Source organism: Vicia villosa, unplaced genomic scaffold (genome assembly GCF_029867415.1).
Source record: "Vicia villosa cultivar HV-30 ecotype Madison, WI unplaced genomic scaffold, Vvil1.0 ctg.006104F_1_1, whole genome shotgun sequence".
NCBI lineage: Eukaryota > Viridiplantae > Streptophyta > Magnoliopsida > Fabales > Fabaceae > Vicia > Vicia villosa.
In genome coordinates, this window is record NW_026706727.1 from 19721 (window position 1) to 36463 (window position 16743).

The 16743-nt window shown below is 36.9% G+C and overlaps 1 long non-coding RNA gene across 1 annotated transcript; it reads left to right on the top strand.

Annotated features, from left to right (window-relative positions):
* Positions 1-2145: 2145 nt before the first annotated feature.
* LOC131642918 (uncharacterized) lies at positions 2146-16305 on the top strand. The gene is made up of 5 exons (XR_009296073.1): positions 2146-2221; positions 2502-2616; positions 3119-3180; positions 15660-15687; positions 15902-16305. It is a non-coding gene; the product is annotated as an uncharacterized LOC131642918 (long non-coding RNA).
* Positions 16306-16743: the final 438 nt, after the last annotated feature.

Sequence of the window (16743 nt, forward strand, 5' to 3'; positions counted from 1 at the left end):
ACTCATTCTAATGTGAGTTTGTTTTTTTCCTAGAAGCTATATGTTTTTTTCCTCTTAGTTATGAGTATCTGAATATTCCTGATTCTCACATTTTTCAATCAAATCTTTAAGGATTAAAAAATCTAGTCTGAACTGTCAGAATGTTCTGATGTAGGATGTCATAACATTTGGCAGAACATCTGTCAAAACACATCAGTTAAGAATAATGTTTTAGCAAAATTAATGTCAATTACAAAACCATGGAACTAATATTACTCTTATAAAAATTCACTTTTAATCTAGACATCATTCGAACCCTCTCAAGATTGCTTTAAAACCCCACAAATTTTCCAGTCTCTTATCTCCTATAATGATATGGTCGTCTATAAATGGTAAAATATCAATCAAAACATCCTCATTAATATGAAAATATAAAAATTCCCCAATGTCCACAACCATGTTCATTAATCTGGTTAGCCCTTCCATAACCATTACGAACATGAAAGGTGATAAAGGATCGCCTTGTCACAATCCCCTCTCAACAATGAGGTCCTTTGTTGCACTTCTATTAACTAGGAATGATATGAACTATTAAAAACACAGGCCTCCATCCACTTCTTCCATTTAGATCCAAACCCCATTTTATTAAAACACTACGCCAAAAGAGGCTTTAGACAGCGCACATTAGACAACGCTTCTTTATAAAAGCGCTGGTATAAGTTAAAAAAAACACGGAAACTGTTCACGAAAAATAGTAAAAGCGCTGCTAAAAGTCCTACCTTAGACAACGCTTTTAAAAAGCGCTGCTAAAATGCCTACATTAGACAGCGCTTTTAAAGAGGCCTACCTTAGACAGCGTTTTTTCCAAGAAGTTCTGTCTAAGGTCAGATAATTTAAAAAAATAATAATTCCAAAACCGCTGTCTACGGCCCATATTACTCAGCGCTTTTAAAATGGCTGCTAAAGGTCAATATTAGCCAGCGCTTTTCTAAGAAGCGCTGTCTAAGGTCATATAATTAGAATTAAAAAATAGAATCAGTACACAATTCTATTTTCACAGAAACCCTTTTCAAGTCTCTCATTCACTGCGAAACCCTTTTCACGTCTCTCTTTCACCTCTCTCCCCGTCTGCCGTCCGTCCACCCCTCATTTGCCGTCCTCCACCGTCTCTCTCCATTGTGAACTCAGGTTCGTGTTTTGACACCATTTTTCTTCCTGTTCATATTGAAAAATTCGGTTTTAGGGTTCAACTTAGGGTAAAACTTTTTATATGTTTCCTTTTTTTATTAGCAAAAGATGAATTATATATTTCTTTTAGTGACTACACTATCATCAGTTTCGCAACAACAAGGAAAACGTGAAGCAAGAAGGAGAGGGCAAATTCATACAAAATAGAAAGAACACAACACTCAGCTTCTTAGTGTAAGCATCACCTTTCACTTGATACTCGGTGTTATTCTTTCCTCTTTTAAGCAAACCAGATTAAAATACAAACCTGGTGTCAATTTCTGCAAAGGGAGAGGTATGAACTTTATAGTTTTCTTCAATTACTTTTTGATCTTCTGCTCAACTGCGTTTGATACAAATGACCAACTCACAATATGAGTCAGGGCCACACATATCAATTGAAAACCATTCTATCATATAGATCGATTCAATCTGGTTTGAGAAAAATTGGACCTAATATCAAATCAAAATTCACACTGATTCAATCTGATTCAACCATTCTATCATATACAATGACGTGTCTATTTCTATGGTATTTTGGTCTCTCTTTAGGTCCAAGTCAAGATTCAAGAACGTCACCATTGGTCCGATAAGGTGCATAAGTTCTCGAGATCAACAACAACAGCATTTGCTGCAGCGCATTCAACATTGAATCCTAAGTGGCAAAGCTAACATTTCAACACTATTCTCACTAAGTACTACACATCTGTGCATGGAATGTCTAATGGACATAATCTATAGTTGGTTGCAAGTTGTATCTTTGTTTTGTAGTAACAATACAATGCTTATTATTTAGTTATAAGGTGTATACTTGTGTTCATTAATATTTTCAAGTTCCACAGTAATCAAACAGATTCTTAGTCTTTAACTAAGGCAAATTATTAACTAGATTTGTCTTCCATTTCCAGAGTCCAGGTAATTCGGTAATTCAATTGGGCGTGTTTGTTCTTGTTGCTGACATAGATTGCTAGAAGATTGAGATGAAAAGGAGAGATTAATTTGGTTGGTTGAGAAGGTTATTGTCTATTCTCTTCTCCAACACTGCTACCTATTGTGTATCTCACAATTTTTTTATCCTGTTGCACTTATATTTTCTGATGAATGCGGTGCTTAGTTTTATCTTAGTGTACAACATTTAAGTGTTCTCTTTCTATCTTAAGCATGTGCAATTTTATCCACTGATTGCTACCTTTTGTAAAACATCATCAATATCCTTGATGGTTCGATTCTGTTGAAAATGTGTTAGAATAAGTAAAACTATTATGAAATCCCATTCATTTTGCGTTTAATAGCAGGTTTATGCTCTCACTAAGGAAAGAGATACGCTTCGCCGAGAGCAGAATAGAAAAAGTGACGCAGCTGCTCTATTGAAGGAAAAGGATGAAATAATTAATCAAGTTATGGCAGAAGGTAACAAATTCTGAAATCAAACCTATATCTGTATTATCCCGACTTTAGTGAATACAACAGTTTATTTCTTGTTTGACGTGTCTTGTTAGGATTAAAGATATGGATGTTTCTTTTAGATATATGTCAGCAAAATCTAAAAGGGCAAAAACTGTAACACTGCCTTGCACTCTAGGCTAATTGTGTGTGATGCTTCCACCTCTATCCCAACTTAGCTTGTGGGGGACTATTAGACTGATTACACTTAGTTCACAGTAGCTTAGTATATACTATTTGTAGTGGATAATATCTCTTGAAACAAACTGTGCACACTCTAATATGGATTCTCTCTAGTATGGATTCGGATTTCTAATAGTCACTGTCTCCACTCTGCTTTTGAAATGAATGATTTCATCTGAAGGGCTTTTCTGTTAAATCAAAAACTTATTCCATTGAAGCATGCAAGCATGTTAATTACCAGCAATTATAGAGGCCCTTTTTCATATAAATTTTTCTCTCATCTTAGGTGAAGAGCTTTCCAAAAAGCAGGCCACTCAAGAATCTACAATAAGGAAACTTAGGGCTCAAGTATGCAGAGTACTTATTGTCATACCCCAAATTTGTCCCACCCTTTAATTTCTAACTGGCTTTAGCTTCACATGTCATCTGCATATCTCCATTAGGCCATTAACATGACTTTTCATTCATTCATCAAATAAAACATCCAAAAAAAGGCATGGGATCAAGGATTTGGAAGCGTAAGGTTTCGTAATGAGATTGATGCGTACACAACTAATAAGATGTGGTAGTTCTGGTTCTACAAGCAGTAAGGTGTGTGCTTCGAGCTTTATCTTCATCAAAGGATTCCCCGAGGCATCAGGTCAGAGTCGTTTATTGAGGAAGTATTTTGTGAAGGCGTGATATTTGACTTGAAGATTCATTACAATCAAGGCATCATAAGTCTTTCAAATTGTTGGGTTGCTTGAAGTGCAAGTTACTTGTGTTTTAGGTATTAAAGTTGGAGTTTTTCTTAAGAATGCAAGTTGGATTTCATTGAAAGTTGATAAGATATTCATTCAAGCGATTATTTGATGTTGTGAATTCAAAATGCCAAAGATTCGTTGATGGCGTCCAAGTTTTAAACGCACTTTAGTTCATATCATCAAGAATTACTGAAAGAATTATTCATGGGGATTGATCATAATAAAGTTAGAGCCCATCACAAGAGGTTATTCATGTCAAAATCCACATTTCCATTCAAAAGCCCATGTCTCCATTCAATACAAAAAAATATTCATTACAAATGTTACGAAAAGTCCATTCCAAATACATGTCCCTGCCATTACACCAAAGATATATCCCACCATTCCACTCCTATCACAGTACCATTACATACTACAAAAAATAAATCATTACATCATAAAGTTTAGTTTTCTCTAAAGCTTCATCATGACTCCGATCTTTCAAGCTTTGCTCCGACAGTTTCCATGATTTCTATCTTGCGGTCTCTTTCTCGAGTCTTCAAACCATAACCATGCTCCAGAATCATGCCAATTCCATAAACCTGCAGAGTCGAATCACATCAGTTCAAAACCATTCAGTCACAACCATAAATACATAAGCATTTGTTCACCATCAAAATACAATGAAAAATAAACATAGCATACACTCAAAATCAATGCACATGCCTACATCAAAGTCAAGCAGTCACCTTACCATACCATCACTGATCAACTTACCACGACTTGCAGCGGTACGCGTCCATACTTGCCACACTACCATAACCTGCCGCACAAAATAAACAAGCTCAGAATATCCTCATCACATCATGAATAAATTGTTCTGTCATAAGAAAACAAAACAGTTCCGGTTCAGCATCAGTATAAGCCATAAACCATAAATTCACACCACCATTAAACATACAAATAAACACAGGTTCAGCTTACAATACACCATCTGCAATCAATCCACAAGACCATACACATTTAACCGAATACCAACAGCCTGCTGCAAACTAACAGTTCAGTTTTACCATTCCACACAAAGCCATTCAATTCAAAACCAATACCAAACGGAGGCGAGTTGAATAAAAAGTTCAGTCAGAAGCCATACAATTTCACAACCAAAATCCAACACAAATTCAACATAAACCACATGCTATCATACAATGCAGGCCTGTAATTTCAGTCAGTTCATGGCAATGTCCAAAATGCATCCAAACTGCTACCTACACTTCCAACCATTAGCCTAAACAACTAATCCTAACAAGTCCCTAGCTTACTAACAGTTTTAACATAACTAATAGTACCTACTAATTCCTAACTGTTTCAAACTTCAAACTACCTTCTATAACAGTTTGTAACTAACTGTAACAGAATTTCAGATTCAAAAACTAACAATAGCAAACTTTCATAACTGCCGGGCAACTAACTTTAACAATTCAGTTACAAACCCAAACCACCATTCAACTCTAACCTAACTACCCCATAACAGAAATGTCACTTAACCTTAACCTTCTAACAGATTTTCCTAACTAACTGCCAGCTCACATAACCGCCTAACTTCCTAACATTTCCATTTATAACAGAATTAACCACCCTACAACAGCATGTAACTAACTCAGTTCACTAACAGAATTCAACTCACCATAACTAACTGAGTTTGTCAGTTAACTCAGTGAGTCTATCCTAACTTAATCCAAACCTCCCTATAACAACCTTCGATCCTAGTCAGCAACCTCCAAACCAAACTCCAAACCTGAATAACTAACTCCCAACCTCTCATTAACTGAAACCGAACCTCACTCCAAACCTAACTCAACCGAACCTAGCTCATCACCTTCTCTATATAAACACCCTTCCCTCCATAATTCAAACCTTCACGCTCGTTCACCAACACTTCACCATAATTCTCCACCTTCACTCTTGCATTCTTCTATCATTCATCTTCATCATCCTTCTCTCCACCATTCTTGTTCACACTCAGTCTCCGCACACACCATACGCTCTCGGCAACTTCATCCCTCACCTCACCATACGCTCAATTCTCAGAGCCATTGAAGCTCATCCTCATAGCTTCAATGTGCTCGAGCTTCAACCTCTTCCCTAATTCAGAGATACAACAACTATTCACCTCACTCAACAACAACTTCGACATGTAACACCCGTATATTTTAATTTTTAATTTAAATGGAAATTTAATTAATAATTAGAATTATAGGTGGTTGTGGGAATTAATTGGAAAAGGATGGTTTATGGTGTTGGGCCAAGTGTGAGGTTAAGGAATGAGGGGGTGTTATGTTAGTAAAAGTTTTATTCCAATTAAAAGGTTATTTTATAAAATAATAAGGAATTGAGAATAAGAAAAGGAACGTGAAAAACAGAGCAGAGGAGATGAGGGATTGGGAAGCTGGTACGTGAAGAGGAGCAATGGAGGGAGAGACCAATCAAGAATCTTTGGCTAAGGTAAGGGGGGACTCTCCGGTTATCATCTATTATCGTATTCTTGGATAATAATATTGATTAGGGATGTTGTTGAGTCAATTGGATTATATGTCGGGTTTAGGGAGGTTATGAATTGATGAAAATTGCATGGATTATTGTTTGATTATGTGTTGTTTTGATGTGTGATGATGAATAATGATGCAATTGATGATTAACTGCCTGTATATGACGTTTAGAGTCAGTTTTGGACTCAGATTGAGTCAGATTGCTGGATCTGACGCAGACCCGAAAATCTGTGAAATCGCCAGTTCGCGCCGCATCCTAGTGTTGGCGCCGGGAAGGCGTACTTTTTCCTCGCATCGCGCCGCGTGCATAGGTTGGCGCCGCGAACGTGTTTGTGTGCTTCAGGTCGCGCCGCGAAGTCTTGGTTGCGCCGCGTGCTGTAGCGTTAGTTGTTTTCTTGAAAAGTTAAATGATGTGTAACTTTCGAACCGTAGGTCCGTTTTTAGTGCCGTTTCGAGCATGATGAATCTTATGAGATAGCCTATGTTTTAAATGATGAAATGAGGTGTGAATCCAATTATTTTTAAATATGATTTTATTTCTTGGTGTATGATGTATTGTACATATATGTGATGAGATGTGTTAAATACATGATATGTTGAAATATTAATCATGTGACGATTTGTTTAATTGGATGATGTATTGTTGACATATAGGATGAAATGTGACAATATGAGATGTTGTTTTGAAAAACATTATGATGTGATGATTTGTTTAGAGTCGTATGATGATGACTGATTTGCTTTGAAATGATGTGAATACGTGTGTGTCCTTATTTTTGATGATGATGATTGATGTGGACACTTGTATGTTCTTTAATGATGATGATGATGATGATTGATTATATTTGAATGATGCTAATGTATATAAACATACTTTGATGATGATGATGATGAAATGGGTATTTGATGATGTTACTCATTAGACTTGACGATGGTATAGTATGTTGTATATGTTGCATTCATTCATGTTCATTGATGATACTGTATCCATAAGGGTGTGTTGGATCAGTGAAGGGCATGATTCCCATTGTGTGGAATCTGTGCTGGCAGGGCCGTATCTTGATGATGTTGGATCGGTCATGGGTTATTCCCATTTGATGAGGTTGGTACCACATGCATAGTGTCAGTTCATACATATGCATACTTTTATAACATGATTGGATGTATTCCAGTGTTATAAATATTGATGATGTGTTGGTTGTGTGTTTTGTTGAATTAATGTTGAGTATGATTGTCTGTTTGAAAGATGTGTTCTGTTGATGTTTGTGTAAACGATAGATGTTCCTGATAATCTGAATATGATGAAATTGGGTGAACGATATAACTATGATGTGTTGTTATTTAAGATGCAATAACATTTGTTAACTGTGATGAGACTCACCCTTACTGTTGACATTTTCAGATTGATGATAGCTGCTTTCGACTTGGTGAGGATTAGCTCATAAGTCAGTGTATTAGTGTAGCGTCAGGTGTCATGCTCTGATATTGTAACACTGGGGGAACGTTAGATTAGAGTTCATGATGATACTCTATCGTGTTGTTATTGTATTAAATTATGTGGGATATTGCATAGATGATGTTATGCTTATCCGTATGATGAATTTTCCGCTGTGTAAACATGAGATGTTTATGTATTATGACAGATTGTTCCTTAGTGAAAGCATGACAATGAATTTATGATAATTTGTTTTAAATTGAATTGTGGCACCCTTGTTTTCATGTTTTACTCTGAAAATTATTTTATAAATTTCCGTGGGGTTTAGAAGGGTGTTACAATAGTGGTATCAGAGCCTGGTTGGTCCGTCCGGCCAATTGTTGAGTCAGTTGAGTTGCACGACGGTTGAATACTGTCGGCATTTTTATTCCTTGGTATGCGACATGTGAGTGAATCAATGTCGGTACTTGGTTGTTTGTTGCAGGTGTGGGATTGAAACAAGTGGGGGAGAAGCTTCGCTTCTCGGTTATGTTTCAGTTGAAGAAGATTGATTCAGTAGGCTGTTGTTGGAAACAGTGCGAGCGTTGTCGGAGTTTGTTGTTTCCCGAGTTGAAGGTGACTTGGAATTAAGACTTCACTGGTAATTGAGTTGGAACATCTTGAAGGAAGGTGATTAGAGGTAATTGACAGTTATTGTAAGAGAAGGAGATTGGAGAGTTGCGATGTGTCAGCTCTGCTGGTGTGCTGCGAAGTTGTCAGTTGAGTAGCCTTGCGTCTCGGAAGAGGTTCAGTTACGAGTTTGCAAGGAGGATTGTTGTCGTGATGTTGCAGAAAGCGGACTTCGGCGGGGGAATGTGTCGCTTAAGTTATAAGGATGTTTGGAAGTGAAGAGATACGATAAGGGGCTGTTTGGAATGTGATAGAGTTGAAGAGAATGAGTTTTGGAGAGAGATTTTCGTAAGCAAAACGCCGGAAAATTGCTGAATAGCTGCGAAACTTCGAAAATTCATAACTGGAGTTCTGGACATCCGAATTGAGTTCCGTTTGAAGCGTCGGAAATCTAATGAGATGAACTTTGTTATAAAAATGGTTGCAACAGCTGTAAGATAATTAATTGTGACAGGATGACGTTGGTAAGAGGCGAAGTTACGGTTACTCTTGTTCTTATAACTAGACTTGTTTATTGGTACTGCACGGGATGTCAGTGTCAGTGTTGAAGGGATCGAAGGAACAATTAGCAGGTTTGTTGAAGAGTAATTTTAAGAAATGAATTTACCAATTGAGGAGTTTTGGATATATCGTATAGAGTGTCACTGCATGATGTCAGTGTTGCATTTTTCGGGCAATGATTGGAAAATTCATATCTTGAGTTCCGAGTGTCGGATTGATGTGCCGTTTGAACCTACGAAGAGGAGGGATTATGTTCTAATTTATGGGAGAGTTATAAATACAGTAGAGTGACCCTATGAGGAAAGGTTCTGAAGTCGGTTATGGAAGCGTGAAACTTGTTGAATAAGAATGCTTACTACCGTGATTGTTGGAAACAAAATTGAGTGTAACATGTTGTTGATGAGATGTTCGGTAATAAGGATGGTTTGAGGGCCGATGAATTTTAGTGAAGAGTGCATTAGTAGTAAAGATGGGATAAACTTTAGAACCCTTGGAATCGTATTTGTGATGGCAAAATAACGATAAGTATAAAAGAAGAATTGTAGGGAATTTCTAACATTTGTTGACGTGAGGAAGACTTTGTTGAGATTCCGAGTGGGATGATATTTGGACGTGAAGGATGTAATAGAATTTGGATTAAAACCACGAGTTATGAATGTTGTCTTGGTCTTGCAGGCTAATTGTATGGTTCAAAATTCGAAGTGTTTAGTGATCATAAGAGTTGAAGTACCTCTTTGATCAGAAAGGGCTTAATATGAGGCAGTAGAGATGATTAGAGTATATTTTTGGATTAGGATTTTGGTTTGAATTACCATCCTATTGAGGAAAATGTTGTGCTATTGTGTTGCGTAAGAAGTCCTTAAAATGTCGGTGCTAATGATGAATGAGTTGGATTTAATTGGACAATTTAGAGACTTGAGTTAGTATGTGAAGGCACTCCTAATAGTGTTAGATTGAGCATGCTATAAGATGACTAGTGGTATTCTTGACGAGATTAGAGAAGGTCAGAAAGATGATGTTGAGTTGATCGATAGGTTGACTTTGAATTACCAAAGTAAAGGCGGTGAATTCAGAATCGGCGAAAACGATGTAATGAGGTTGAGTGATTGGATTTGTGTAACTGATGTTTTGAGCTTCAGAAGGATATTCTAGAAGGACACCGTAGTGAATTATTGGACTATGACGATGTTAATGAGTTTGGGTGCAAACTCGGAAAGGGACACTATTACGTAGTAACGACGGTTTATGTTTAAATATGATTTTCAACTAATATTGACAAATTTAGGACTTGATCACCCTAAATCTCTTGTTGGTAGTAGATGGAATCATATAGAAGAGATAAGCTTGTTTTGTTACCTTAATGGTTTAAGATGTGATGAATACTAAGCCGTGAGAATAATCACTCACTATGTTGTGTGAACTTATGAAGAAGTGAATATGAAAGAGTGCAACATGGTGGATGATGACTTAAGACGGGTAATCAGAGTCGCGCAGCGAAAGTGTGATGTGGAGTAGTGTTATGAGTACTACTCGCGGGCAGTAAAGGAATTAATATGTCGGAAGCCTACATAGAACATATGTGTTGATCTATATGTTGGATTTAGAATCCAGTGGATGTAAGGATGTCGTGTCGAAAAATTATAACTCTTTTGAATAATTGCCGAGATGATGAATATGTTATTACGGTTGTACGTAGTTAACGAGTATGTATCCGGCGAAATTAAAACGAAGAGTTGATGCTATATGACGTTGTAATAATTTTGTGTTGTTGTTAAGGGGTTATTATAGATTCCATATATAATGAGGAATTATACTCTATGAAGGGAGAAATTGATTTAATTCTTAGAAAAGAGCGAAACTCAAATTGAGTTGTTTTGTAAGAAATGTCGTATTGAGACTGATGAGCGTGATTATAATTACTTGTGTGCACTCGTTCCGATGGCCGGGATGTTTAATAGATGTAAAAACTCAAGAATTTGTTTTTGAGTGCGAGTAAGTATTATTGAGTGGTAAATTGGTACCATGAATGATGAAGAATGATTCTTGAAACGAATGAGTAAAGAGAGTCGGAATCGGGTAAAACTCAGAAATCTATTTGGTATAGATAATTGTGATGAGTAGTCAGAGTAGTGCGGAAAAAGCGGAATGTAACGTGTTGGATAATTACTGGTGTGACTTAAGAGGAGTCAGATAATTGGAATTCAATGGTATAAGAATACGAGTATTGAGTTTCTTGAAGGAAGTGGTTGATGAAAAATGTAAGTATTACATTATCACTTAGATGGAAAAGTGTGTCTAAGGTTGGTATGTTTGGTAGATGGAATGCATTACTGCAGTGTTGATCAGTGTGATCATACTATGGATTGTGTAATTGTATTACTCAGTTGTTGAGTGTATTGTATAGGTTATGCCTCAATGTTCTATTGTAGTAAACCTTTTAGAGATATAATGAGTGGTACAACTTTTGATGGTCAAATGCGACGTAAGAATTGGGATTTGAATGGATGAAACATGTTCCCTGTTGGTGATGTCAGATGGATTTTGAGGATTGACCGATGGTAATGTTAATTGGGAGCTGAAGAGTCAGGTGGAGGACTCTTATACGAGCTGGTTACTTGAGGTATGTTTTCGAGGACGAAAACTCTTTTAGTGGGGGAGAGTTGTAACACCCGTATATTTTAATTTTTAATTTAAATGGAAATTTAATTAATAATTAGAATTATAGGTGGTTGTGGGAATTAATTGGAAAAAGGATGGTTTATGGTGTTGGGCCAAGTGTGAGGTTAAGGAATGAGGGGGTGTTATGTTAGTAAAAGTTTTATTCCAATTAAAAGGTTATTTTATAAAATAATAAGGAATTGAGAATAAGAAAAGGAACGTGAAAAACAGAGCAGAGGAGATGAGGGATTGGGAAGCTGGTACGTGAAGAGGAGCAATGGAGGGAGAGACCAATCAAGAATCTTTGGCTAAGGTAAGGGGGGACTCTCTGGTTATCATCTATTATCGTATTCTTGGATAATAATATTGATTAGGGATGTTGTTGAGTCAATTGGATTATATGTCGGGTTTAGGGAGGTTATGAATTGATGAAAATTGCATGGATTATTGTTTGATTATGTGTTGTTTTGATGTGTGATGATGAATAATGATGCAATTGATGATTAACTGCCTGTATATGACGTTTAGAGTCAGTTTTGGACTCAGATTGAGTCAGATCGCTGGATCTGACGCAGACCCGAAAATCTGTGAAATCGCCAGTTCGCGCCGCATCCTAGTGTTAGCGCCGCGAAGGCGTACTTTTTCCTCGCATCGCGCCGCGTGCATAGGTTGGCGCCGCGAACGTGTTTGTGTGCTTCAGGTCGCGCCGCAAAGTCTTGGTTGCGCCGCGTGCTGTAGCGTTAGTTGTTTTCTTGAAAAGTTAAATGATGTGTAACTTTCGAACCGTAGGTCCGTTTTTAGTGCCGTTTCGAGCACGATGAATCTTATGAGATAGCCTATGTTTTAAATGATGAAATGAGGTGTGAATCCAATTATTTTTAAATATGATTTTATTTCTTGGTGTATGATGTATTGTACATATATGTGATGAGATGTGTTAAATACATGATATGTTGAAATATTAATCATGCGACGATTTGTTTAATTGGATGATGTATTGTTGACATATAGGATGAAATGTGACAATATGAGATGTTATTTTGAAAAACATTATGATGTGATGATTTGTTTAGAGTCGTATGATGATGACTGATTTGCTTTGAAATGATGTGAATACATGTGTGTCCTTATTTTTGATGATGATGATTGATGTGGACACTTGTATGTTCTTTAATGATGATGATGATGATGATTGATTATATTTGAATGATGCTAATGTATATAAACATACTTTGATGATGATGATGAAATGGGTATTTGATGATGTTACTCATTAGACTTGACGATGGTATAGTATGTTGTATATGTTGCATTCATTCATGTTCATTGATGATACTGTATCCATAAGGGTGTGTTGGATCAGTGAAGGGCATGATTCCCATTGTGTGGAATCTGTGCTGGCAGGGCCGTATCTTGATGATGTTGGATCGGTCATGGGTTATTCCCATTTGATGAGGTTGGTACCACATGCATAGTGTCAGTTCATACATATGCATACTTTTATAACATGATTGGATGTATTCCAGTGTTATAAATATTGATGATGTGTTGGTTGTGTGTTTTGTTGAATTAATGTTGAGTATGATTGTCTGTTTGAAAGATGTGTTCTGTTGATGTTTGTGTAAACGATAGATGTTCCTGATAATCTGAATATGATGAAATTGGGTGAACGATATAACTATGATGTGTTGTTATTTAAGATGCAATAACATTTGTTAACTGTGATGAGACTCACCCTTACTGTTGACATTTTCAGATTGATGATAGCTGCTTTCGACTTGGTGAGGATTAGCTCATAAGTCAGTGTATTAGTGTAGCGTCAGGTGTCATGCTCTGATATTGTAACACTGGGGGAACGTTAGATTAGAGTTTATGATGATACTCTATCGTGTTGTTATTGTATTAAATTATGTGGGATATTGCATAGATGATGTTATGCTTATCCGTATGATGAATTTTCCGCTGTGTAAACATGAGATGTTTATGTATTATGACAGATTGTTCCTTAGTGAAAGCATGACAATGAATTTATGATAATTTGTTTTAAATTGAATTGTGGCACCCTTGTTTTCATGTTTTACTCTGAAAATTATTTTATAAATTTCCGTGGGGTTTAGAAGGGTGTTACACGACACGCACAGAAGAACACAGAAAACCGAAAACGGAAGAAGAAGGGAGAAGAAGTAGAATCATTCACGCAAAACGAAAAATCAAGAAAAGAAGATTGTTGGAAGCTAACTATTACCTCACCTCTGGCTTTATCTTCTACTTGCATCTTCGATATCAACAGCTTTCGGAACGAACCTCGGTTCTGTTGGTATGTAGTTCTAACTCCTTGCTTATCGTTGAATCTTCTCGTCATGACATTTTGCTTGTGGTTCTGATGCGTTATCCCAAGTTAATTGTTCGATTCTCGTTCTATTCGTTCTTTAATTTCAAGCTTAGGGTTTCGAATTCTCATCCACCGATCTAGAGCTATGGTTACGTTTCTCTGAAATCTGACACCGAATTCAGGACGAGGAGGTGTTTTGTGATATGGTTTGTGTCCTAATCACGGTGGTTAGAGTGACTGTGAGGGAGGCGATGGCGGCGGCGTTTCGTCGGAAATCGCCATTCGCGAAGGAGAGAATGAGGAGTGAGGTTGAAATGAAGCTCAGCGGTCATAACTCTACACCAAACACACCGTTCCCTTTTTTCTTTTTCTTTTAATTTCCTTTCTTTCATTAATAATTGAAGAAAAAGATTTGAATAAAATCTGGTATTGGATCAAAGACCATGGGCCAAACAAAAATGCTGATCACACCCTCTCTCTCAGGGCCCATGCGTTTTTTAGAATGAAAAACAATAACAAAAACAACTTTTGGGCCTTCACCGAGCTGCTAGCTCTGCATTCCCTTCAGGCCCACACACCTCCTTTTTTTCTGAAACAAAAACAAACCTGGTGGACCAGACCTCCATGGGCCCTGCGCCAGACTACTATTCAGACCCTAAAATTCAACTACACCCCCTGACTCCATTAAAACTTGATAGTTTTTTTAGTTTTTTTTAGAGTTTAATTTTTAGTTTCTTTTAGAAATTTCTTCATGAAAATCAATAACAAAATTTGTTAGTTTCAATTAGGTGATCTTAGGATTAATGTTAGACTTTTAGAAATCTTATTTAAAAACTCATAAAAATAATAGTTTTTTTTTTAGTTTAATTTTGCACTAATACTTGAACCGTTTTCTTTATGTTTTGTACCATTTTCATGCTACTTTTTTTGTAATTGTTGTGTGATTTTGTTATTTGTTTTTTGGCCATATTTTTGGCCTACTTTGTTAATACCATTCATATGCTCCTTTTAGAATCGATCCCATTATCATGATCACTTTAGATTAGACTCCCTTGTACATAAAACAATAATAACTCTAGGCTTAGAAATTAGGCTAGTCTCCCACTTTTTCATTCTTTTTCTTTTACAACATCAAAACATCTAAAAATATTCAAAATAAAATCCCTTAAAATAAATACAAAGAAAACACTTAAAACACTAATAATCAAAGTGAAAATTCTTAAAAAAGGAATGGAAGCTTGAACATCCCTTGCTTAAGGGAATGTTCGAGTGCTTGGATATCCCTTGCTTAAGGGTATCATTCAGGCGTAAGTTCCCAACTTCTAAAAAACACCAACCAAAGAGTAACTCGAGTTTCCCTTGCTTAAGGGATTTCCTCGAAACGCTCAAAATCACTCTCTCACCTCCTTTCTTAAGGGCATTGTTATCTCCGCTCTATTGCATCCTAGGCTGTCCCCTTATGCAAGAGCGCGAGCGTTAACTCCGCCCAACTAAAAAAACACAAAAACAAACAGAAAATCGTGAGCCGAACTACGGCGCTCTGATTCCTGAAAAGGATACGTAGGCATCAAGTCGCGGGGCTTGAACGAGCACATTTGTAAATATTCCTTCTTTTCCCCGTATTTCTTTTGCATTCATTCGCATGTAGACATAGACATAGTACACAACCTTTAGATAGAAACAAACATAGGTGGATACCATCGAGTACGATGGGCGTGAGGGGTGCTAATACCTTCCCCTCGCGTAACCGACTCCCGCCGTACCTAGATTCTCTGGTCGCAAGACCCTGTTCCTTCCCTTGTTAGGTTTCCTGGTATTCCTTTCCCTTATGGGATAAATATATTGGTGGCGACTCTGTTCATTTTTCGCGAGCGTGCGACACTTATTTAATCTTCCTACAATCTTAAATCCTTTTTTTTACGTAAATAATAAATCTTATATTTACCTTTATTCATGAAAGCTAGATTAGAGATCTTGAGGAGGAGAAAAAAGGTTTGACTACTAAGCTTCAGGTAACTGAATACCTAGAGCATTATTGAAAGTTATTATTTGCTTGCTATTTGTTTGAAGGTTATTATTCTGTTGCAAAATATTTTCTCTGTGATTTAGTTTGACTAAAATTCTCAGGTTCGGCAATTTCTTGAGTGAAATCATGTCTTAAATGCAGTTTTGTGTACATGTGACTAACTTCAATAATGAATTTCAGATTTCATGTCTTAGGGCAGAACAAACTCAATTAAGTAGGACCCTGGAAAAGGAGAGACAAAGAGCAGCTGAAAGTAGGCAGGAATATCTTGCGGCAAAGGAGGAAGCTGACACTCAAAAAGGTCATGCGAGACAGCTTGAGGAAGAGATTAGAGACCTAAGGCAGAAACACAAGCATGAGTTGCATGAGGCATTGATTATTCATAACTTAGGCTTTTTTTAAAAAATTGAATCCTCTTGTATAGAATCCATGTTGACATAACTTAGGTTCTGAGATTTTGTATGAGTTATTGTTCTGAGTATTCTCTTAGTGTATGGATTGAGGATATGGATTGAAGATGTATATTGATGTTGTTGTTTCAAATTTTATGTTGAAGCTACAAATTAGTTTCAAGTTTATGAAATTTTGGTGGAAATTCTGGTAAAAACGTGGTGCAAAATGGTGAAAATCTGGTGCATATATGCTGACTTATAATAGGCAGCGCTTTGTTTTAAGTGAAAATTTTTTTTATATAGGGGGGAATAGACAACGCTTTAAAAAAAAGCGCTGGCTAAAGGGGGCCTTTAGCAGCGCTTTTAAAAAAAGCGCTGGCTAAAGGGAGCCTTTAGCAGCGCTTTCTAAGTAAAAGTGCTGGCTAAAGGGGGCCTTTAGCAGCGCTTTCAAGGTGAAAAAAAGCGCTGCCTTTACCTACGGCAGTGGGGGGAATAGACAGCGCTTGAAAGCGCTGCCTAAAGCCAAAAAAAGCGCAGTCTTTTTCCTTGTTTGGCGTAGTGAAACAAAATCTCAAGTAATTCCAACTCACACTATCCCATGCCTTCTTGTAATCAACCTTCAAAACCAAA